The 25,482-nt window shown below is 40.4% G+C and overlaps 1 protein-coding gene across 5 annotated transcripts in view; it reads right to left on the minus strand.

The window, feature by feature from the left end:
- The window catches only part of Acsl4 (acyl-CoA synthetase long chain family member 4), an 85,224-nt gene extending 68,831 nt beyond the window's left edge, over window positions 1-16,393 (minus strand). For 4 of the 5 annotated variants that reach the window (XM_045140306.1, XM_045140305.1, XM_045140308.1 and 1 more), the window contains exon 1: window positions 16,242-16,392. The gene's annotated coding sequence lies outside the window, so the exon portion shown is untranslated. Of the gene's footprint in view, window positions 1-16,241 lie in introns of all 5 variants that reach the window. The other variant, XM_045140304.1, reaches the window with a different exon arrangement.
- Between the last annotated feature and the right edge of the window lie 9,089 nt (window positions 16,394-25,482).

Here is a 25,482-nt window from a genome sequence, read left to right on the forward strand (position 1 = left end):
GGTGAGAAAGGATATCCTGTGATATTATACCCCCTCCAACAGAGACGACTGGGGCCTTCATGATCTGACAGTGAATACCAATAACCCCACTGAAGAGGAATGAACAGGAGAGAGGGGATGTGAGTATAACTCAACAGGAATATAACCAATATGTGATATGTTCATACAGTAATGTTCATAATAAAAATGTCAAAAATATTAATAATAATCTCAACTTTGAAAAGAATGACAGGGCTGGAGAAATGACTCAGCAGTTTAAGCATTTGCCTGCAAAGCCTAATGATCTGAGTTTGATTCCCTAGTGCCCACGTGAAGCCAGATGCTCAAAGTGACACAAGTGTCTGGAGTTCGTTTGCAGGTGCTAGAGGCCCTGATGCACATTCATTCTCCCTCTCCCTCCCTCTACCCCCTTCTCTCTCTCTCCCAGGCTTGGTGGTGCATGACTTTAGTCCCAGCATTCAGAAGGTCAAGATAGGAGGATCACTGTGAGTTCAAGGTCAGCCTGATACTACATAGTAAATTTCAGGTCAGCCTTGGCTACAGCAAAACCCTACCTCAAAAAATAGAGTGATGGAGAGATGGCTCAGCGACTAAAGCACTTGCCTGAAAAGCCTAATGACCCAGGTTTGATTCATCAGTACCCACATAAAGCCAGATACACAATGTGGCACATGCATCTGGAGTTCTTTTGCAGTGGCTAAAGGCCCTGGCGTACCCATATTCATTCTCTCTCTTCTCTCTCTCTCTCTATGTGCCTCTTTCTATGTCTCACTCTCATTCAAATAAATAAATAAAGCATTTAAAAAAAGAAAAAGAAAATGCAGAGGTTTAATTACATTGTGCAGATTTTTCACTGGTGACTATGACCATCAAAAGAAGTCCTACAAAGCTTCTCAATATGCAACACAGCCTGATGAAGCCATAGGCTAGAACTTGGTTTGAGTATAGACTAAATTTCAAAGCCCTGGTTTGCAAACCCCTTGAGAAGTTCTGACTATATGACATAAGTTCACTCACTTCTTCCTCATCTCTGCTAATGATCTCGAACAGCATCTACCTGCTCTTTCCAGCTGGCACTATCCTGAGCAAGATAAGATGTTCATTTAATTAAAAATAGTGCAGGAGATGGGCTAAAGAGATGGCTTAGCAGTTAAGGCATTTGCCTGCAAAGCCAAAGGAACAAAGTTCAATTACCCAGAACCCACATAAGCCAGATGCACAAAGTAGCACATACATCTGGAGTTCGTTTACAGTGCCTGAAGAACCTGGCATGCACATTCTCTCTTTCTCTCTCCCTCCCTCCCTCCCCCTCCCCCTCCCCCTCTCCCTCTCTCTCTCCGTCTCTCTCTACCTTTTTTGTCCCTGTCTCTCTCTCAAAGAAATAAATTTAAAAAATAGGGCAGGACAGAAGTCAACCAGTATCTGAAGCTGTAGATATTAAAAAACTATCCATACTGCTTTTTTCCTAAACATACATATGTATGATAAAAGCTTAAATTTAAAAGATAGCATAGTAAGATATTAACAACAATAAATAATAATAAAATGGAACAATTATAACAATGTACTATAATAAAATCTATTTAAAATTTACAAATTGTTTATTTCTGGAATTTTCCACTTATTATCTTCATACTGTGGTTGACCTCGGGTAACAGAAACTATGGAAAGTGAAACTGCAGATAAGAGGAAACTACTGACTTCTTTGGAATAAATTTCCTAAAGAAAGCTATCCTCATAAATATTTTAATATTTAATCTCTTGGTAATCAAGGAAATGTTTAAAACTTAATGCAAATACATATAGCTTTAAAAAATTCTTCCACATAAAAATCCTGGCCTATACACTCGACACTAGAAGCAAATCAATGTAAAAGCAGCCCAAAAATTTCTGGGGAACATTTTGAGATGTAGAATACACTTATGAGTTTAGTCATTTTTGTTTTAAAATATGTACCTGTAACTGTATTTGAATGTGTATGTTAAAGCTGACATTTCTATTTGGTAAAATACACACCACATATCTTCCCAATCAAAGGTCCACTGAACATGCACCTGAGCCATGCCTTTCTAAATTCCCGATTATGGAAACAACCTGCTTCAAAGAAATTCTAAAGGACTGGTAAAAGGAACTTTCTGGGAGTAGATCCCAATGATTTCTAAAACCTTTTGGATGTTGCCTTGGTACCTGGTAACTTCTACATCCTAAATATTTTACCAAAGACTTTAAAACATCCTGAATTACCTTGCAATTGACAAAATTCAGAAACGCTGTGCTTCCAGCTATTGTTATATCATGAGCCATGGTCTGAGTTTCTCTTCTTGGCACTACTATACTGAATCATACTCATCTATAATTGGTTGACTACTTCTGTTCTATTCTTCAGTAAAGTTCTGGTTTTTCTACTCTACTTTTTTTTTTCTTTATTAACACATATACTCAGTTTTGGTTAAGCCTCTGCATTCCTTCCTCTGCCCCATCTCCCTAATTCCCTATTCTTTTCAGCTACTTCTCAACGTTGTATCATTGGTGGTTATGTGGGACATAGCAACTTTTACTGGGATTCATCCCATTACAATATATCTGTGTGTCTTCTCTTCCCTTCTCTAAGCTATGACAGACTCAGGTTGGTTCATTAAGTTCCTGCTTCTTGTCTAAGAGAACTTTTCAGGTTCCTGTTCATCTAAGAAGTAGAAATGACCATGGCATTCTGAGCACAAAGAATGCTCACCATACCCTCAGCAGTAACAGCTTACTTCTCCAAGTTTGCTTTGATGATACATGACTCAGGCACCTCTAGGTGAGTGTGGTCTTTCAAAACCCTATCATTACTTTTTTATAGTATTGTAATAACTTAAGTACACATTAAAGGCAAGAAACAGACTTGGTAAGAGAAAACAGGGATTCGGATATGTCTCCCCATTGCATTAACCTCATCACAGCCACTAGAATCCACCATTAACATTCTCAACTTCTTCTCATTAATCACACAAGAAAGAGGAAACCTCTATCCTGACTCTCCTGTTAAGTCTGATAACTTAACAACACCTATGAGAGAAAAATCCCCCTGCTATGAAAGCAATTCCAAAAAAGCCAAAATGCAGATAGCCTAGGAAAACAGGAATTGTTTCAGTATCGTAACAACAATATGAGTGGCTGTGGACAGTCCTCACATTAACAGACTCATCTGTGAGGTAGTCTTCTTTTATAAGATGTGCTATGGAATTTGTTGGAAATGATAAAGGAAACAAAAAGCCTTTGTTTTTTAAAAAAAAGTATTTTGGGCTGGAGAGATGGCTTAGCGGTTAAGTGCTTGTCTGCTAAGCCAAAAGTCCCAGGTTCAATTCCGCAGGACCCACGTTAGCCAGATGTACAAGGGGGCACACGCATCTGGAGTTCGTTTGCAGTGGCTGGAGGCCTTGGCGTGCCCATTCTCTCTCTCTCTCTCTCTGTCACTCTCAAATAAATAAATAAAAATAAACAATTTTTTTTAAAAAAGTATTTTAACTAGGCATGATGGCACCCACTTCTAACCCTAGCTCTTGAGAGGCAAAGGTAGAAGACTTGCCATGGGTTTGAGGGTACCCTGGACTACATAGAAACTCCCAGGACACCATGGGCTATATAGCAAGACACTGTCCCATAAACAACAATGAGGCTGAGGAGATGGTTCAGTTGGTTAGTCACTTGCCAAACAAATATGAGGATCCTCACAAAAAAACTGTCAGATATGGTGGTATGCACCTATAATCCCAGCATTGTAAAGGCAGAGACTGGACTGAGGGTTTGGCAACTAGCTAGCTAGTCTAGCTTGACTGGGGAATTACAGGTGCAATAATATACCCTGTCTTAAAAATATAGGATGGGGCTGGTAATGAAATGGCTTAGTGGTTAAGGTGCTTGCCAGCAAAGCTAAAGGATCCAGGTTTAATTCCCCAGGACCCACATAAGCCAGATGCACAAAGCGGCGCATGTGTCTGGAGTTTGTTTGCAGTGGCTGGAGGCCCTGGCACACCCATTCCCATTCACTCTCTCTCCCCCTGTCTTTGCTCTCTCAAATAAATATACAAAAATATTTTTAAAAAGAATAGGGAGGAGGGCTGGAGAAATGGCTTAATGGTTAAGGACATGCCCTGTACAATCATGAGGAAATGAGGGGGGTCTGAGGCAACCAGAGGTTTAATGTCCAGATCCCACAGCTGGGTACAGCCACACAGACCTGTAACCCCAGTCCAGCAGGGGAGCAGAGACCAGAGACTCAACAGAGATCTGCAAGCTCTGGAATCAGTAGACCCCAGCTCAAAACAAAGACCAGGGAGAAGAGCAATGGAGTAGAACACTCAACATTCAGTTCCAGGCACAACCATCAAGCATACTCCCTGCCCCTGCAGACAAGCTATAGGACACCACACCACAAAACACACACACACACACACACACACACACACACACACACACTACACACATACACACACACCACAGCATGGGGAGTGACAGAGGAATAAACCTAACATTGGCCTCTGGCCAGAACACATGTGTACACAAATGCAAGCACAATGACACACATACATGCAGCCAAACATATATGAACACAATATATACATGCACACACTACAAATACACATACATGCACAAAACAATCACATCAAAAACATTCACTTCTATCTCCAACAGCATAAAGCCAGAGGAGATTCTAATGGGCCTTCAGTGGATTTGTTTAATAAATGCTGCTAAATACTGTGAGAAAGCAACCCCTAGACATATTTGCCCATATGAAATTTGGTCCATTACCACAATTCTCCTAATGTTCAGTTTAATTTACTACAAACAGGGCTATCATAATAAAGATTCACGTTGCTATAGGGATCTAAATGTTGTTACTTTTTGAAGTTATAGAATAAAGACCTTTGCCATGGATATTTTTTGCCAAACACTAGACATAATTGCTTTTTTTCCATAAAAACAAAATTCACACAAGACAAGATTCCTAATGATATTCCAACACAATCCACTTACACAGTGTTACAGTCTGGTTCACATTGCTGGTAGAAATCACCTGACCAAGAACAGCTTGTGGGAAAAATAGGTTTATTTTGATTTACAGGCTCGAGGGGAAGCTCCAGGATGGCAGGGGGAAACGACGGCATAAGCAGAGGGTGGACATCACCTCCTGGCCAACATAAGGTGGACAATAAGAGTGTGCCCAACAATGGCATGGAGAAACTGGCTATAAGACCCATGAGCCTTCCCCCAACAATACACTGCTTCCAGGAAGCGTTCATTCCCAAATCTCCATCAGCTGGGAACCTAACATTCAGAACACCTAAGTTTATGGGGGACACCTGAATCAAACCACCACATTCCATTCCTGGCCCCCATAAATAGATATCCATACATGATGTAAAATACAATGCATTCAGACCAACTTTAAAAGTCCCCATAGTTTTTATCAATCCCAATGATGTTCAAACATCCCCATAGTCCAAGATCTTTTAACTGAGTCATAATACCAAACAAGGAAACTCTCAAAAACCCCACAATGGCACAGAGTAAATAAACTGCAAAAGATAGCATTGGGCATAGCAAAGAAATATCAACCAATACAAGATTTAAAACAACCAGGGCAAACATCAAACTCTAACTTCAAATCCAACAACTCTAGGCAGTGACAGATCTGCATGTCCGATAATTCTAACCAGCAACAAGCTCTGGCATTCCAATTCCGCCCCTCCAGCTAGGCTACTCACAGTCCTGGAAAACTTCATTGGGGCTGGCAGCTATCCTTGGCAGTCATCTCGTGGCCGGCATCTCCACTGGGTCTCTGCAATCTACAGTTCACCCTCATGTCCCCATGGTGTCTCCATGCAGGCATCCAGCAAACCTGCTTCACACTGCCCATGGCCATTTCCAAAACACAAGATGTGTTGCAAACACAATGACCCTCTCTTTCCTGCATTCCTCCATAATACCAGGAAGAGTATCAATTTGTTAATCCAGGGGGGAATAAAACAGACTTTGAAGAACAGGACTCCTTGAGCATTCGGGCCCTTTCAAAAGAGTCTACATTCTTTTGTTGCCCCAGTAGAGGTTAGCTGTTCCAATCTCAAAGGTTGTAATCTCTCAATTGCAGCTAAACGGGCAGCAGTTCACCCAAAGATTTTTCTTTCTGTGCCATATCCCTCTGCTCACCCCAGTTCATTTTTAAAGAAAGCAACCCTGCACAACTTCTCAGGACCCAGGAATAACAGCAAGCTTCCCACACAATCTGCTAGCCCAGTCCAAGTAAAGCTCTTTCTCACCTTCATAAGCCAAACCTCACAATCCATAGTTCTTATTGCATTCAGGTCTTTCAACTCTGACCAGAATAGTCAGTCCATCAAGCTGTACTTACAGCACTGCAAGGTGTCTCTTAGGCCAAGGTTTCAAATCCTCCCACATTCCTCTTGAAAATCAGCTCCAAAAGGCCAAAGCCACACAGTCAGGTGTCTAGCAGCAATCCCACTCCAGGCACTACTTTACTGTTGCAGTCCAGTTCACACTGCTGGTAGAAATCACCTGACCAAGAGCAGCTTGTGGGGAAAAAAGGTTTATTTTGGCTTACACCCTCCAAGATCGCAGGGGAAAACGATGGCATGAGCAGAGGGTGGACATCACCCCCTGGCCAACATAAGGTTGACAACAGCAACAGGACAGTGTGCCCAACACTGGGATGGAGAAACATCCATAAGCCCGCCCCCAACAATACACTGCCTCCAGGAAGCATTAATTCCCAAATCTCCATCAGCTGGGAACCTAACATTCAAAACACTTAAGTTTATGGGGTACACCTGAATCAAACCACCACACACAGCATCACTGTTAAGCCCAATCTTAGTACAAGCAAGCACTCTATAAATAAATAAATAAATATGGTTTTTCGAGGTAGGGTATCACTCTAGTTCAGGCTGATCTTGAACTCACTGTGACCCGCCTACCTCTGCCTCCCGAGTGCTGGAATTAAAAGCTTCCACTAGCACACCAGGCTTAATGATATTTCTTTTGTGACTTCACAGAATATATGGAGCTGTGCTGGGCCAGAGGAAATGAAATAGCAATGAGCTCTGGAGTCATAGACTACTGGCACAAATTCTTGTCTCTGCCCCTCAGTAGTTGTGTGATCTTGGCCAGCTTTTTTTGGTTGTTTGTTTGTTTCTGCACCTTCCATCCCGTTGCCAGAAGGGTTACATGAAACAGTAAATGCAAAATGTTTATAACCAAAAGGCATTTCCATTTATTTTTAAATTTATGTTTTTCTTGGCATACAGAGATTTTGGTATCACTCATTCTGGTAATTTGAAGTCCAATTTGTTCTAGTTGATTCTCTTCCCCTCCTATCTCCAATTCCCCTCTCCCAAAACACCCCTTCTGTTTACATGTCACCTCTGTCTTTGTGCCCTTCCTCCACCCATCTTTCAGTCATCTCTTTTGTGATGGTGGTCTCAGGGGATTTTTGTTTGTTTGTTTGTTCGAGGTAAGGTCTCACTCTAGTGCAGGCTAACCTGGAACTCACTATGTAGTCTCAGGGTGGCCTCAAACTCATGGCAATCCTCCTACCTCTGCCTCCCGGTGTCCTGGGATTAAAGGTGTGTGCCACCACGCCCAGCTCATAGGATTTTTTTTTTTTTGAGGTAGGGTTTCACACTAGCCTAAGTTAACCAATAATTCACTATGTAGTCTCGGGCTGGCCTCCAACTCACACTGATCCTTCTACCCTTGTCCCCCAAGTGTTGGGATTAAAGGTGTGCACCTCCACACCCAGGAAGGAGAGAGAGAGAATGAATATGAATGGGTGCACCACAGTCTTTATCCACTGCAAATAAACTACAGATGCATGCACCACTTTGTGCATCTGGCTTTACAAAGGTATTGGGTAATCAAACTTGGGTTAGTCTTTGTTGGCAGGTGCTCTAACTGCTAAATCCTCTCTCCATCCCATTACAGTAATTGTTTTGTAAATGGAGCTCACACATTCCCATTGCCTAGTGAGGTTGTGGCACAACATATTAGTCATGTTTGTGGTGATGCTTTAAAAAAAATACTATTGGGTTGTCAAGTCATAGAAAGCATGTCTTACAGTTATGTGCACTAGGTATGTAGAAGGTACTACTATTTAGGTTTGTCTGAATACATCTATTGGTCATATAGTGATCAAGTCACCTAATAACAAATTTTGTAGAAAACAGCCTCATCATGAAATGATACAGAAATGTCACAAACTTACCTGAATTGGTTCAACGTTGAGAACTTAAAACTTCCTTGGTCATCTAATATTTCCCCTATAAAATTATAGCTTGTCCTAGAAACTAGGTGTTTTAACTAAAACACTACATTTATATGGCACTATGTTCTTTTTTCACCAGATGTCTTTTTCACCAAGATACTCATAGGATACTGTGTCAAGTTATAGGAAGAAGGTTATTAATCAGTATACATAAGGACCCAGTTTTTTTTTTTTTAGAAAGATAGTGTAAATGTGTGTATGCAAGTGGGCTTGTACATGTAAGAATGTTTACGCATGCATCTAGACCACAAAGTTAACAATGCATATGTGATTATGGTATTATGGTATTTTCATTCATCCTTATGTTTTTTCACTTTTATTTTATACATAAAATATCTTGATCAAAATCCCCTCCTGCTAACTCTTTTGTCCCCTCTCCCCAAAGTCCTTTCCAATGAATCCCTTTTTCTTTCACTCTTATATTTTCAATGTAGAAAATACAAGTAGTACATAATCAATGAGAGAAAAAAGTTATCCTAAAAAATACAACATCCAGCCAGGTGTGGTGGTGCATGCCTTTAATCCCAACACTCAGGAGGCTGAGGTTGGAGAATCACTGTGAGTTCAAAGCCAGCCTGAGACTACGTAGTGAATTCCAGGTCAACATGGGCTAGAGCCAGATCCTACCTGGGATAAAAACACCAAAAAATAAAAATAAATAAAAATGCAACATCTCAGTATTTTTATATAACAATAATCATATTATATGTACCACCCACTGTACAAATGTTTCTTATTAACTTACATAACTAATAACAAAACTATGTAGATTAACAATTAAATATATGCCTACTGCCTGGCTCTAACCCTACTTCCTTTTTCTCTAGGGATAACTATTCTTGGTGTGTTATCAGTCAGACTTTTTTTTAATTATCTATACACAAGATAAGGGTTTGTTTGCTTTGAGATAAGTGGAACCGTGGTTTACACGTGTTTGGTAACTACTTTTTGCTAGTCTCCCACTTAGAATACTCTGGAACTCCTATGTTAGCTCATATAGGTCCCTTGGAAAGTACTGTTTTTTTTTTCTTTTTCTCTATAATCTGTCTGTACTACCTCGATCATTCCCCAAATGAGGGACATTTAGGTCCCTGTAAAGTTTTTACTGTTTTAAACAGCTTCACCACAACAAAACTGTACAACTTTATATACTTGTGCAGTTATATCAGAAAACAAAATTAGCTTCTAATGTAACTGCTGGGTCAAAATATATGTGCATGTTTTAAAACATTTTTTATTGACAACTTCCATAATTATAGACAATAAACCATGATAATTCCCTCCCCTCCCCCACCTTTTCTTTGGCAAATCACATGTGCAATTTTTTCTGTTTTTGTCAAGGTAGAGTCTCACTCTAGCTCAGGCTGACCTGGAATTCACTATGTAGTTTCAGGGTGGCCTCCAATTCACAGCTATCTCCTACCTCTGCCTCCCAAGTGCTGGGATTAAAGGTGTGCGCCACAATGCCTGGCACATGTGCATTTTTCAATGAGAGGATTCAGGTAATCTTTTTCATAATGGTACAGAGTGAGTGCCATTTGTTAAAAGTGCATATTGTATTTCAGTTTTGTCAAGGTATTTGTTGAAAATAGTTTATATTTCCCTAATTAATAAAGTGAACTTAAGCATCTTTTCTTTTTCATTCATCATTTCATATCTTTTCCTGGAAAATGCCCTACACCACTTTTTCTAAATATACATTAATACTTCTCAATTTTTTTCCAAACCTCTTTGTTATCTATAAGAGCTTATATATAGTGCAGAGTATACAGAAATCTCTTTATTGACTTTGATTGGAACAGTTAGTTAATATAAAAGGTCATAAAACAAACATCTTATTTTATCTTCATTCCACTTTATCAATGTTAAATGTATACCCATTCACCAAATTGTTGACATGCAGCCATAAGGCCAAAACATTTATAAACATTGCAAAAAAATTAAACTGAATTCTTCAAGTAAAACTTCAAAGAATTAAATGTACTTGTGAAGCAAGTACAGTACGGAACACTTTCAGATTTCTGTCTTTATTCTTCACAAATCATTTATAGCTGTCTTACCCATACTGCATTAGACAGTATTTTTCATAGAAATTGGCTTACATCAACTCTTCCTAAAACAACTTAATGCCTTTCATTATAATGATCCTCTTGTCACCATCACCAATTTCAACCGTTATGCATGTGCTAAACTGTACTTGCTTCAATACCCATCCCCTACCTCTCTCGCCTACCTGCTAAATGATGTGATTTAAACCCTACTCTTTTGTGTTTCAAAAGTACATAGCAGCTTTAGGAGTAAAACTGCTGCCATGCCTACCTCACTCATTACCAGAGTGGCTCCCAGTAAGATGACTGTAGAGGCCTTCATTTGAATCTTGCCAGTCAGTACATATGCAAACACATTCACATTGAAATACCCCACACTTCAACAACAAAAAACAGCCTTCCCAGTCTCTATGCAAGTCTTAATTCTACTGCTAAGCTTAGTGAAGAACATAACACAGTTTTCTGAGCCACAATACCCCATGGAAACATAACCAAAAGATACAAAAATTCATGGTCAAGTCTATGAAATTTCCTTTATAAAAACAATACTTTATAAGATTGATTTATTTCTGAGTTAATCATTGTGTGTGTGTGTTTTCTGTAGAGGTCAGAAAATAAATAGGCTTAACAGGTCATAGGTCTCTGTCCTGATTCAGACACTATACTGTGAATACAGCCAGACAATACATAAATGAATGGCTGTGGCTGTGTTCCAACAGATGTTTATTTACAAAAACAGGTGGTGCACAGGATTTGGCCACAGGGAGTATTTTGCTGGCCCTTGACTTACACAAAAGTTTGGGATTTTTTTTTCTTTCTTTAAATATTTTCATTTACTTATTTGAGAGAGTATGTATATGAATGTGATAGGGCCTCTTGCTGCTGCATGCAAATCCCAGACACAGTCACCATTTTGTGCATCAAAGTTTCCACAGGTTCTAAGGAACTGAACCCAGGCCAGCAGGCTTTGCAGGCTGTACCTTTAGTTGCTAAGCCATCTTCCCAGACCCAAAGTTTGTTCTTTTTGTTCTAATAGGAATCTAGAACACAAACTACACACTAGTTGGAGCAAATATGGTAACAGCAAAGGGACCCATAATAAATTTAGCAACACCATGAAGAAATGAATATTACTTATTCATTAATCATTAATCTTTTCCTATAAGTTCTTCCCATAATACAGGCACATATATTTCTACACTATGGCATTATAAGCATCACCTAAAACTTACCTTTTAAAAAAAAAAAACAGTAATGGCTGAGGGTGTTGGCTCAGGAGAAAAGCATATAACTAGTATGTACAATGTATGGGTTCAAGCTCCAACACCATAAAAAAGTTAAAATAAATGTTGAATAACTACTATAAAAAGAAAGTATGCAGTCTAGGCAGACAAACTAAATATATTTTATCCATTATTTGGATAATAGTGAGTAGAAAAAGCCTAATAAGTAAATAGCCATCATTTATAACTTCCCTACTCAAAATGTGAAATTAACTTTCAAACTAAGTGTATACAAGAATACAAGTTTGTTCTATAGATAACTTAATAAGCAATATTTACTGAAAATGATAATTTTCAGAGATATATTTTTTTCAGTTTAGAAAATGAAACCAAATGCCTCCTTGCAACAGCAAGTGTCCAATTTTATAGTAGACTTTTATGTTGCTGTTAAGGTAAATATTATATTTTTAAGGCACATAAAAATGTCAGGATTTTAATAGGGTGTGAGAATGTATAACCTGTTTCCATGCCACTGATTATAGAACACAGGTCTGGGGTTGTTTTGAAAGAGTCAGGCTTGCTCACATTGCTTGCAGAAACCTAATGGGTATTGTACAGAACAGAAAGGAATAAAATTAAGTAGTGAAAATATGTATGAGCCCTTGGTACCAAAAGCAGAGGTCACAGAAGAAAAAATGGTAAAACTGGACCTCATCCAAATACAACCTTTTGTTCTGCAAAACTGCCCATGAAAAGACTGGGCAGACAAGTTACAGACTGAAAAAATATACTCTCAAATCACATATCCAACAAAGGATTAGTATTTAAAAATATAAAGAATTCTTAGCATAGTAAGGTGACTCACACCTTTAATCCCAGCACTGGGAAAGCTGAAGTACAAGAATCTCCTGAGTTTGGGGCCAGCTTGGGCTACAGAGTAAGTTCTAGGTCAGCCTGGGATAGAGCAAGACCCTGATGCAAGAAAAAGAACTTCTAAAACTCAAGAATTTTTAAAAGCCCAGGTAGAAAATGGACAGAAAGTAGGTCAGACAATTCACTCAAGATCTAGTGATAGCAAATGAGCAAGCACAGGAAAAAGTATTCAACTTCACTAGCCATCAGGAATTTTTAAGTTCAAACTAGGAGGAGCTATCACTACATACATTTCAGAATGGGTAGCATGAAAGAGAGTGCCAACACCAAGATGGGACAAAAAGACACAACATCCCATTCAGACACTGCTGCTGAGGAAATGCAGAATGGTATACTGAAGATAAAATGTGAACACTACATAACCCAGCAATTGTACTCTTGGACCATTATCCCAGAAGTGAAATTTTAAGCACAGACAAAAACATATACATAGGAACTTTATTTATACCAGGGCAGACACAAAATCAATAAAACCCTGGCAACACCAAATGTTTTTTGACTAGTGATAGGTTAAATATACATGCACAACATGGAATTCAATGTAGCAATGTAAAGGAGCCAATTATTAAGGATACATTCCCTCTATAAATCTCTAAGGAATTATGCTAACTGAAGGGGAAAAAAAAGCAATCTCAAAGGTTGCATTCTCTGTGCTCCCATTTAGGTACATCCTTTAAGTTACAGAATAACAGACATGGAAAACACAATATGGTAGCCAGAGGTCAAGGGAACAGGGAGATAAAAGGGCAACACAAGAAATCCTTGTGATGATGGAACTGTTCTGTAGCTTGCCTGTGGAGATCACGCAGTTACACATGCTCACACTTCATGGCACAAAATACACACATGTAATTACATATATACACTGACACAATTAGAATAAAATGGATAGGTTATACCTATTTCAACTTCTTAGCTATGATACTACACCATAGCTATTTTTATGACATTACTATTGGAGGAAATATACAGCATTATTTCTTACAATTGTATGAAAATTTACAACTGTATGAAAATTCAGTTAAGAGGGTAAAATATACTATATAATATCATCCAATACTAGGGAGTAGGAAAAAAAAAAACTATTTTTGTCAGGGGCTCTGTAATTGAAAGTCAAGGAGGAGAAGAAGGCATAATGCTGAAAACAGTATACACAAGTTACAATTAATACAGTCCTCTCCTCTCCTTGACCAAGCCTTAACTCCCCCAGGATTTTGTTTATACCCCTGACATGGCTGATGCTACTTTTAATAATATCTACCATGACCATACCACCATCCCATACTATAAATTCATACTGCAGGTTTTTTTAACCATCATTTCCTAAAGGCCTGGCACAAAATACAAGACAGCCAAAAGATCAATACAATTGAATGAATTAGTAAATAGAATGAATATGATGTCTGCATATGCTTTTCAAGTTTTTATCCAATTATAATTATAAGGCAATATATATGTATCCCCTTACAAGTTTCTAAAAGCCACCAGTACTTGATATTCAGTATAGTATATACACATTTCATTTGCAAGTAGGACTTAATATATAATACATGATTTTTGATAAAATGCTTCATAATTCATTTACTTCTACCTATAGTAACTCATTGTCAAGATTAGGTAAGGAGTAAGCATTTCTAGATTGAAGCTAGTATATGCAGACCTTTGGGGGGGGGAAACTCTGAAAACAAAACATATGACAGGATTCATAATACAGCCTTAGTGTGAATTGCATTAAATATACACACACACACACACACACACACACACACACACACACACACATAATATAACTTCAGTATCAGAATACAGACACTTGATTCACATATGGGAAAACTAAGAAAGGTAAAGTGATTTGCTCAATCTAGCTAGTACTGGGACTGGAATCTTAGCCTCCCCACAGTCTCAACTCATGTATCCTCACTAAATGGGACAAGACTCCTCTGCCTTAACTCAAAACATCCCTATCCAAAAATATTGTAGCAAACATCTTAATATAATGTTATTTTTAAGAATTTTTCAAGCCGGGCAAGGTGGCGCACACCTTTAATCCCAGCACTCATGAGGCAGAGGTATGAGGACTGTATGAGTTCAAGGCCACCCTGAGACTACATAATGAATTCCAGGTCAGCCTGGGCTAAAGTGAGACCCTCCCTTGAAAAATAAAAAATAAACAAATAAATAAAGATAACTCTTTTTTTTTAAAAAAAGAGTGTTTTTCAAAAAAAAGCCACAAAACTGAATTTATTCAAACTTTTAATTGCTGCATTACACTTTTCTGTGGATTTTTTGATGTCAAACTACATGTCATATATGGACATAACGTCCTTTATTCAAATATGCAAGTACACTGACTGTGTAAAGTCTGATCCCCTGTCTAAATGGCAGTGTTTCTTCTAACTAGATTCAATCAAAAGGAAGAGCTATTTTACAATTTAAAAAGAGGCCTTACACTATTAAATTTTTTATTAATACGATCAGTAGCAGTAGTGTAACTGAATGTCCACTCGCTGCTTCATGTTTCAAAAGCATTTGAAAGTTTCTCTTAAATAGAAAGATAATGAAGGGGAAAAAAAGAAAGAAAAGAAAAAGGTACAAGCCATGATGGGCAATGGGCTTTTGTCAGGTTAAATCTCTTATGCAGTAACATGTTATGAAGTATGAATTTAGAGGCCCAAGAAATAAAACACTAGAAGGAACCAACCATATGACGACAGCTGGACATTATTTTCACAAAACAGGGAATTGAGTAGTTGGCTAAACCATTTACCAATAATAATAAAGCAAATTGCTCACTTCTTCAAAAACTCACTTCAATGCCATTTTACCCTTATTCTGATTCCTAGTGTCATTTCTCAAAGTGAGGATTGATGTTTTTAAGTGAAAAGTGTGAACAAAGCAAATGAATTTCAGAGGATGAAAAAAATGCCTCTGAAAGAGGAGATGCTGGAATAAAAAGGAGAAATGACGTCTTTTTTGAAATATGTAACCGGTTAAGCAATGAATCATATTCTCCTTGGTTTTTCTGTCTATAGAGAGATCGGTCACGGTTCTTTTGGGCACTCAAATGAGAGGAAGAGGAAGTGAATAAGGCTAATGCTAAATAGACAGCAGCCACTGAAGACAGGATGAAGACGAAATTGCAGCTTGTGCATGTTTCGGCTAGAATCCAGTTGTTAGCTAACACGCCTAAAGGTGCATCTAGATGCTGAGATATGTATCCATCGCTAAGGTTCCTCAAGCTCCAGAGAGCAGATGCTTCTGGAGGCAGGCACTCCCCCACTCCGATATTCAGAGGGACTGAGAGGTGACAAAATGGAGTTGAGGTCTAGGGGAGCCCTAAAGGTCGTTTAGAGGTCTAGCAAGCACTTGATGTGCTCCTCTCACTGGGGTCGTGGCAAAGCCTGCTACTCTGAACGGAATGGTGACTTCTGCCCCTAGGGCTATGAGGGACGATAGGAAGCCACAGGCTAGGTTCTGGGGATCCTAGAGTCTATCAAAGAAGAGGGTGACAGCGGGAATCTTCCCTGCCGCCTCAGGCGAGATGAGCCAACGGTTCCATGGGGGCCCCCAAGAAGATGGCAGCCCGTGGCTGGGAAGTGGACCGCCCACCCAACCTCCCTCCTGGCTCAGGTGGGACCTGCTGCAGCTTGGGAACCACGAGATCCGACAGGGCAGAGACACCGGGACGGCATCCTCCTAAGCCTGGGGGTGACTCACCGTTCGTAGCCGCTGCCCAGCAGCTTCTCTGGCAGCCGGTCGGCTCCTGGCCCTCGGAGAGCTCACGAAAAGGAACCGCGGTGCCCGCTAGCGCCGGGCTGACAAGGAGGGGCGCGTCGCAGAGGCCGGAGAAAAAGCCGCAGCAGCGCGCGCGCACCCGGACGACCGGTGGGGGCGGGGCGCGGCGCGAGCCCGGAAAAGACGCGCCTGGAGGGGCGGGCGGAGCGGGGGCACGCGGTGGTGTGGCTGAGCCCGCCGAATCGCAGGCGGCCGCCGGCTCGGCCCACCCACGCGCCCGCCCCCGCTCGTGCGGGACGTCAGCCGAAGAGGCGGAGCCCAGCGGTCTCGCCGGCCGCGCAGGGAGGAGGGGTGCTGCTGCTGGGGCACGGAGGCAGCTAACGGCTCCTCGTGGCCGCCTGGCCGACTTGAGCCGTGGCCTTAAGACAGTGGTTCCGCAGGGCCTTGAGCCGAATCGCAGAGAGATGGTGAACTGGCCCACGCCCGCACTTGGCTTCTCAGAACTCCACCCAGGATGAAAGTTCCCCTGAGGTCATCTTCCAGCTGCCCTTTAAAGATACTCATCTTTGGGCTGCATTGCTCTTCCTTTACAGGGAGGGCTTAACACTAAAGGCATCCCACTCCTGGAAGCCTGAGCTAATATTTCTCATCACTGTATCTTGCCTCACACTGTAGTTAAGATCCTTGCTCTCTCTCTCTCTTGCTCATGAAAGGTCTTAAGGAGGCAGGATTTTCACATTATGTAGTCCCAAGAGCTCAGAGCTTATCAGATGAAAAGAAAGTTACAGCAGCACTGTTACATCTTAATGGCCCCTGATCTTTGTTTATAAGCCAGTCCTACATGCTTTTCACATGACATTTGAGAAATGATCATTGCAAACAAAATTCCAGTAACTATCTCAGGACGTCAATCGGACAGACTGTAATTGCAAATGAGCCAGAGTAAACTGCCAAGAACACGTCAGCAAAATGAATGTCAAGTGTTCTAATTCCATGATGCAGAATGGTGGACCAGCTTCCCCTTCCTGCTTGTCATGGTATTTTACTTCACTTGTTATTTTTCATTTTATTAAAAGTCCCAGAGCTGGAGAGATGGCTTAGTGGTTAAGGCACATGCCTGTGAAGCCTAAGGACCCAGGTTCGATTCTCCAGGTCCCACGTAAGCCTGATGCACATGGTGGCGCATGTGTTTACAGTGGCTAGAGGCCCTAGCGTGTCCATCCTCACTCTATATCTCTTCCTCCCTCTCTCTGTCTCTAATTAATAAACAAATAATAAATCTTTTTAAAAATTGCCAAACATCTCAGATCAGAAGCCACAGTATTTTGTAAACTTTAGTGTGCATCACAATTGTCAGGGATGCTTGTTTTAATGTGTCTATGTAGAGCTATAATCCCTTCAGCAGTTGAACTGAGTGAGGCTGAAAATGAAATATTTTTTTGTTTTTTCAAAGCAGAGTTAGCCTAGGCTCACCTGGAACTCACTCTGTAGCCCCAGGCAAGCCTCTAATTCATTGGGACCCTCCTACCTCAGCCTCCCAAATGCTGGGAAAAAAAGGCATGTGGTACCACTACCAGGTTTGAAAAATGTTTTGTTTTGTTTTTTTGTAAAAGGTACCAAGATGCATATAAATATTGGTAAGATAGTCATATAGTTTCTTTTCTTGAGATTGACCTAGAAAGCTCAGAACTTCAAACATCAGGTTTAATTGTCAACTTTATGAGACCTTGTTGGACACCAGAAATAGGTAATCATTAGTAAGCTATATAATCTACTTGGTACCTACGGTATACACAGACATGTAATCTATAGTAGGGTTAGAAATGCAATTGGATGGCCGGGCATGGTGGCTCAAACCTTCAATCCCAGCACTCAGGAGGCAGAAGTAGGAGGATTGCCATAAATTCGAGGCCACCCTGAGACTATATAGTTAATTCCAGGTCAGCCTGGGTTAGAGTGAGACCCTACCTCAAAAAACCAAAAAAATAAGAAAAAAAGAAAGAAAAAGAAATGCAACTGGAGGACGGATCACCCCTGCCCTCAACAAACTTACGAGTTTAGCTATGAAATTAAAACAAAGGCACAAAGTGGGGGGGGTGCTGGAGAGATGGCTCAGCAGTCACAATTTAAGCTAGATGACCAAATTTGTTCCCTAAATCCAAGCACACTTTCAACAATATGGGATATAAAGAAATGAGAATTTCCTTGAAGCTCTTGGGGATCAATGGCAAGCACAGCAAAGAACAGCAGAGCAAAAAAGCTTACCTCAAGTGAGGCAAACAGGTGTGGACCAACTCAAAAGTTATTCCCTGACACCCACTTATGTGCCCATACATGCACTTAAGCCAGATATTTTTAATTAGCAACAGTGAACTCAGTAGTCCTCAGTTTACTGAAGCTCTTCAAGCTTTGTAATGTATAAAGGACAGAAGTTCTTAGGTTTTGTTTATATATACACATATGCACATATATATATGCATGATGTAGGTATATGTATAAAACCAAGAATTTACTTATATTCTCAAGATATTTTAATATTTATTTTTATTTATTTATTTGACAGAGAAAGAGGGGGAGAGAGAGAGAGAATGGCACGCCAGGGCCTCCAGCCACTGCAAACAAACTCCAGACAAGTGCGCCCCCTTGTGCATCTGGCTAACGTGGGTCCTGGGGAATCAAACCTGGGTCCTTTGGCTTTGGAGGCAAATGCCTTAACTGCTAAGCCATCCCTCCAGCACTATTGTTCAAGATCTTTATCATTTAAGCTGTATTAGTGCCCACAGTTCTGGCCATCTACCATATCTGAGCATTTAACCACTCTCAGGAGGAAGAGGAAAGAAAAGTTATATATCCAAAAGGAAAACTAAATGTTTCCACATTACTTCTAGATTCTCCTTTTTTTTAACATTTTTTTGTGATCAAAACAAACTTTTTTTCAATTTCTTGTTATCAGAAACCTTCCAAAAGCCATGCTTTATGGTACATGCCTGTAATTCCAGCCCTCAAGAAGCAGAAGCAGAAGGATCTGGAATTTGAGGCTAGCCTGGTCTATCTAGCAAAATGCTATCTCAAAAGAGCACAAATCAACAAGTAGTAGTGGTGCATGCCTTTAATCTCAGCAGGAGATGGCTGAGGTAGGAGGATGGCCATGAGTTCAAGGCCATCCTAGCTAAAGCAAGACCTGATTCTAAAAAGAAAAAAAGAAAAGAAAAGAAGCACATAAATAAATAAAAAATAAATCATGGGAAGAGAGAGAGAGGAAGGTGAGAGGAGAAAGGGAAGGAGGGAAAAGAAGGAGGGAAGGAAGGGAAAAAGAAAAGATCTCTAAGGACTGCAAAGCATTCCCCAAGCAGCTGTCTGACATTTTAGAGGGAACATTTGCACCATTGTTTACTAGCCAGTAAAATGGAAGATTCTTATCCCTCTCTGAAAGATGAAGAAACAGATGCAATGAAATGACTTGTGCAGTCACAAACCTAGCAACAGAGCTTGGAATTCCTCCCAAAGCAGTGAACTTGACATGGACACAAGGTTCAGTCAATGACACCCATAAGTATACATCAATTTAGAAACAGAATGACTATATGGAAATGTCAGTTAGGAAAATGCACAGTGCAATTATCAAATTCAAAGTAGAACATAAAAATGGAATACATGTGACATAAAAAGAAAAGTGTGCATATTGTAGGGTAAGAAAAGGAGACCAGAAAGAGGATGAAGGGGGAGTACATGAATAAGAAAAAAGTATGTACAGAAAATGACATAATGAAACCCATTAATTGTATATTAACTTAAAAAATTAAAACTTAAAAGACATACCAAAAGCATGTTTTCAAAGCTAAATGGAATTTAACAAGACTGTTCTGTTAGTAAGCACTGATATTTTGGCCTTGCCGGTTTTGCTCTTGTGTAACAAGAAGCTGAAATAGATAGCCAGGCTGCTCTTGGCATTAGTTATTTATGGAAGGACAGAAACCAACTGTTCTTCATTGACTATGTAACAAAACTTTGCTTGAAATTTACTTCACGGGTTAGTAGGATAATAATTTCCTCCTGTGGTACAAATACAAGCAGCAGGACTTTATAATAATATATGCACAGACAACTTATGTTTGATTTTGCCATTGACTAACCTTATTTATTTATTTATTTATTTATTTATTTATTTATTTATTTGCAGACCTAATAACCTGGCTAAATAGATTACTTAGTGGCGTGTCTGAGCAATTAGTGAAATTGAAAACCTAGGCAGAAGATCTCACTGTGAGCTAAATAATAACCTTAGCCACTCCTTTCAAAAAATGGTAACCAGGTACAGTGGCACTCTCCTTTATTCCCAGCAGAGGTAGGAGGATCAGTGTGACTTTGAGGCCAGCATGAGACTACTGTGGGGATTCCAGATCAGCCTGGGCTAGGGTGAGACCCAACCTCAAAAAAAAAAAAAAAAAAAAAAAGGGTCAAAGGCATAACTGGAGGACCACAGCTCATTGGGGCAGCACTTGACTAGTACGTGTCAATCTACGGTTTGATCCCCTATACCAAAAATAACACACACACACATACACACACACACACACACACACACACACACACACACACACACACTGTCAAAGGCATAGAAGTCAGATCTTTAGGAATGTTTTGTCCTTTCAAATAACCATTTCTTTTTTGTGTGTTTGTTTGTTTTTGTTTACTTGAGAACAACACAGAGAGAAAGAGGCAGAGAGAGAGAATGGGCACACCAGGGCTTCCAGCCACTGCAAATGAACTCCAGATGCGTGCGCCCCCTTGTGCATCTGGCTAACGTGGGACCTGGGGGATCGAGCCTCAAACCTGGTCAGGCTCCACAGGCAAGTGTTTAACCACTAAGCCATCTCTCCAGCCCTCAAATAACCATTTCTTTATATTCCAGTATATTTTATCAGTTTTTAGTCTCATTGGAAGACAAAACAGGGCTGCTGAAATGGAGTAGTGAATAAAGTGCATGCTGTGCAAGTGGGAGTGCCTGAGTTTAGATCCCCAAACCCCAAGAAATAGCCAGAACCCTGTATTGACTTCTATAATCCCAGCATACCTATGGCCAAGATAGGAGGTGGAGATGGGAGAATTTTCCAAAAGCTTAAGGACTGGCCAGACTGGCTAATGAACAGCAGTGAATGAGAACAAGAGAACATGCCTCAGACAAGGTAGAAGGCTTGGACCATCACTGGAAAGTTGCCTTCTAACTGTCATTCCTGCAACATGGCTACACAAATTACAAAAATGAAAGATCAAAACAAATAGAAAACCGTTTAATGCCCATAACAGGAATTCTCATGAGCCTGAGCCTTCCCAAATTAATAAAGGCACTGTGGTAAAAATTAAAATTCCAACAAGTTTATTTTATTTGTGTGTGCATATGCGTGTATGCGTGCACATACCACAGCATGCATGTGGAGGTCAGAGATCAACTTTGACGTGCATCCTTCTTTGAGTCAGGGTCTGCTGCTGCAAACAAACTACCAGACTGCAAATGATTATCAGTAAGATTAGCTGACACTCCAGCTTCTGATTCTCCTGACTCCGCCTTCAGTTGTAGTCAGCTGGGATAACAGATGAATATGCCACTTTGCATCCAGCATCATGGGGGTGCTAGGAAATTGATCCCAGGCTGGCATGATTTGCAAACAGGTGCCTTAACCCCTGTGTCATCTCCCAAGACCCCCAACAGGTTTTATTTTATTTTATTTTATTTTTATTTATTTATTTAGTTGAAAGCAACAGACAGAGAGAGAAAGAATGGGTGCATCAAGACCTCCAGCCACTGCAAACGTATTCCAGACACGTGCAACCCCTTGTGCATCTGCCTAATGTGGGTCTTAGGGTATTGAGCCTTGAACCAGGGTCCTTATGCTTCACAGGCAAGCGCTTAACCGCTAAGCCATCTCTCCAGCCCCCTCCCCACAGCAGGTTTTTTAAAGTATATTTATTTATTTGCAAGTGAGGAGAGAGAGGGGGAGGTGAGCCAGGGACTCTCAATACTGAAAATGAACTCCAGATGCATATGCCACTGGGCACTGGGGAATCAAATATGGGCCATCAGGCTTTGCAAGCAAGCACCTTTAACTGCTGAGCCATCTCCCCAAGCATCCCCAGCAGGTTTCTAATGAAATTCAATTTCAATTTTGCTCATGAAACATATTTGTTGTCCTTTTTAAAACTAATTATTAATCCCACTAATTAAAGTCCTTGACACATCGCTTCTTAGCCTTTTGGCTGAGATCAAGTGTAAAGTCCTTGACAGTTATCCTTGCAAATTGCTTTAACAACATTCCCCAAAAGGAAAAGAAATCTTATTCATAAAGCTGTGAAAATTAAATATTCTGTGATTATCATCAAATCTGCAAAAAATAATGTTACTTTTGGTACACTTGGTCCAATTTCTTAGTGTCTAGTCAGGTAATATTAGGAAAAAGATGCATCAACCTCATATCTCACCCAAATCCTTCATTCTTCTTTAAAATTTACTATTGATTTGCAAGCAGATAGAGAGAGGGGAAGAGGGAGAGAGAATGAGAATGAGAATAAGAATGAGAGGGAGAGAGGGAATGGGCATGCCAGGGCCTCCTGCCCTGCACAAAGATTCCAGATGCATGTGCTACTTTGTGCATATGGCTTTACATGGATACTGGGGAATGGAAGCTAGACCATCAGGGTTTGCAAGCAAGCACTTTTTTTTTATTCAGTAAGTCTTAAATGACAGATAAAATTAACAAAAATAAACTGTAATGTGTCTTACTCAGAATTACAAATCCCTATAGCTGGAAGGCCGGTGAGAGGCATTGCAGTAGGAGAGAAACCATACATGGTTTGGACTTGGGCCAGCCATTCTACACTAAGTTAGAAATCTGTGTTCTGAGCCTGAGCCTCTTTATCTGAAAATTGGGGACGATGATTCTTCACTCCTAAGACTGATCTGAGGGAAGATTAAATGAAATTGTGTTAATAAAATGCCTGTTTGGGGCTGGAGAGATGGCTGTGGCCTGAGGGGGCCTGAAATCTGTAGCTGGAATCTCCAGATCCCTGGTAAACAGCTAGAGAGGCCATTTGGGCCTGTAATCCCTCAAAGGGGAGCAGAGACTAGGGAATCGCCCCAGGCTCCCAGGAAAACAGCAAGCTCTGGTATCATTAGAGACTTGGGAGAAAACTGGCTGGAACAGCAAGGCAATAGATAGGACAACCTGAATGTTATGCTTTGACCACCATATACAAGTGCCCCCTGCACTGCTGCAGGCCAGAGTATGGCACACTGCAAGGGTGCATACACTAGCATACACTACACACACCCTAATACACACACATGCACACAAGCAAAAATAAATGCTCCATTTGTGGCAATTTGGGTAAAGAATAGGAGTTGTTAATGACTGTTACCATTTGAATAAGAAATGTTCCCCACAGGCTAGTATATTCAACTGTGTGCCTTGCGGGTGTCATTATTTTGAAAGGTAACAGAAACTTTAGCTAGAGGAAGTAGGTCACTGGGAACAAGAGTTTGAAAGTTATACCTGGTACCTGCTCCCTTCTCTCTCTGTTTTCTGTCTGACATCAGGTAAGTGGTCTCTGATACATAGTCCCACTATCATGAGGTTCTGCCTTGACATGGGTCCAAAATGAATGGAGCTAAGGGGTAAAGACAGAAATCATGTGATGGAACAAAAGTTTTATCTCTTAAATTGTTTGTCACGTACTTCTTCACAGGGAACAACAATCTAACACAATTATCAGGTTCAACCTCCTCATTTGATACATGAATAAAAAGTAAGCTAGGGCATAGAGAAAGGGCCCAGTAGCGCAAGTGTGAGGCCGGGAGGGGGTGATTCACCCTTAGTTAGATCTTCAGCACACACACAGAAAAGCTGGTCATGGCATCGGACACCAGTATCCTCAGTATTGTGAGGATGGGGATGGGAGAATCTCTGAGACTCACTGGTAAGCCAGACTGTGACTAAAAAATTAAAATAAAAAAAACAGCACTTCTTGGTTCAATGACAGACTCAGTCTAAAACAATCAAGACAGATGAGCGATTGAGGAGGACACTCAAAGTTCTCTAGCTTCTACACATGAGCTCATGGGACCCACACATCTGCACACACACACAGTTGCATACACTATATGCATACCACGCACCACACAACACCACTTGCACTACACACACATACACACACATGCACACCAAAAAAGGAAGTTATAACCAGAACAGTCTTTCTCCAAATTCTCCCATTTATTGACATTCATTAAAGCTAAGGTTTAAAGTCCTTGAAAAGTGGCGTACAGCCATTTCATTCACTATAATTACTGCCTGACCTGAAAGCTAACTCACATTCTTTGCAATTCTCCCTTTGCTGATGCCTTCTATGAAATGAACAAACCCTATGAATATACCCAAATATTCACTGTGCTTAACACCAGCATTGTTTTCAAAATGATCACTCTTAAAATTAAAATACTATAATAAAATTATCAGCTTCTTTTTAATTGTATTTGGCACCTGATAGAAAGCAAATGAATGTTATTCAAATAGAAAATATTTAGCAATATATTCGAATGTTAAAAGCCACCACCTACTGAGCATTTGCTATGTGCCAGCCTCTGCACCAAACCCATTCACACATTAGTTCCTTTAGCACACTCATCTAAACCTGCAATGCAGATACTATTAATTCTTTTTTTTTTGAGAGAGAGAGAGAGAGAGAGAAAGAGAGGGAAAAAGAGGAGGGGGAAGGATAGAGGAAAGAGGCAGAGAGAGAGAGAGAGAGAGAGAGAGAGAGAAAGAGGAGGGGGAAGAATAGAGGAAAGAGGGAGAGAGAGAGAGAGAGAATGAATGGGCACAGCAGAGCCTCCAGCCACTGCAAGCAAACTCCAGATGCATGTGCCATCTTGTGCATCTGGCTTACGTGGATACTGGGGAGTTGAAACCAGGTCCTTGGGCTTAACAGGCAAGCGACTTATCTGCTAAGCCATCTCTCCAGCCCAGATACTATAATTCTAATGGTAGAAAACTAGGTAAAAATCCTGAATATTCATAGTTTCAGACTATGAATATGGATGAAAAAGTCTGTTTCATGTCTCTATCTTATCACCTAAATCCACATAAAAGAGAAGCAAAGCCTTATTTTGGAATATCCCACTTTTCCATGCTTCTCGTGAAAGACATTTATAAAAAAGTGTTTTGGAAGGTTA

The sequence above is a fragment of the Jaculus jaculus genome, chromosome X (genome assembly GCF_020740685.1).
Source record: "Jaculus jaculus isolate mJacJac1 chromosome X, mJacJac1.mat.Y.cur, whole genome shotgun sequence".
Lineage (NCBI taxonomy): Eukaryota > Metazoa > Chordata > Mammalia > Rodentia > Dipodidae > Jaculus > Jaculus jaculus.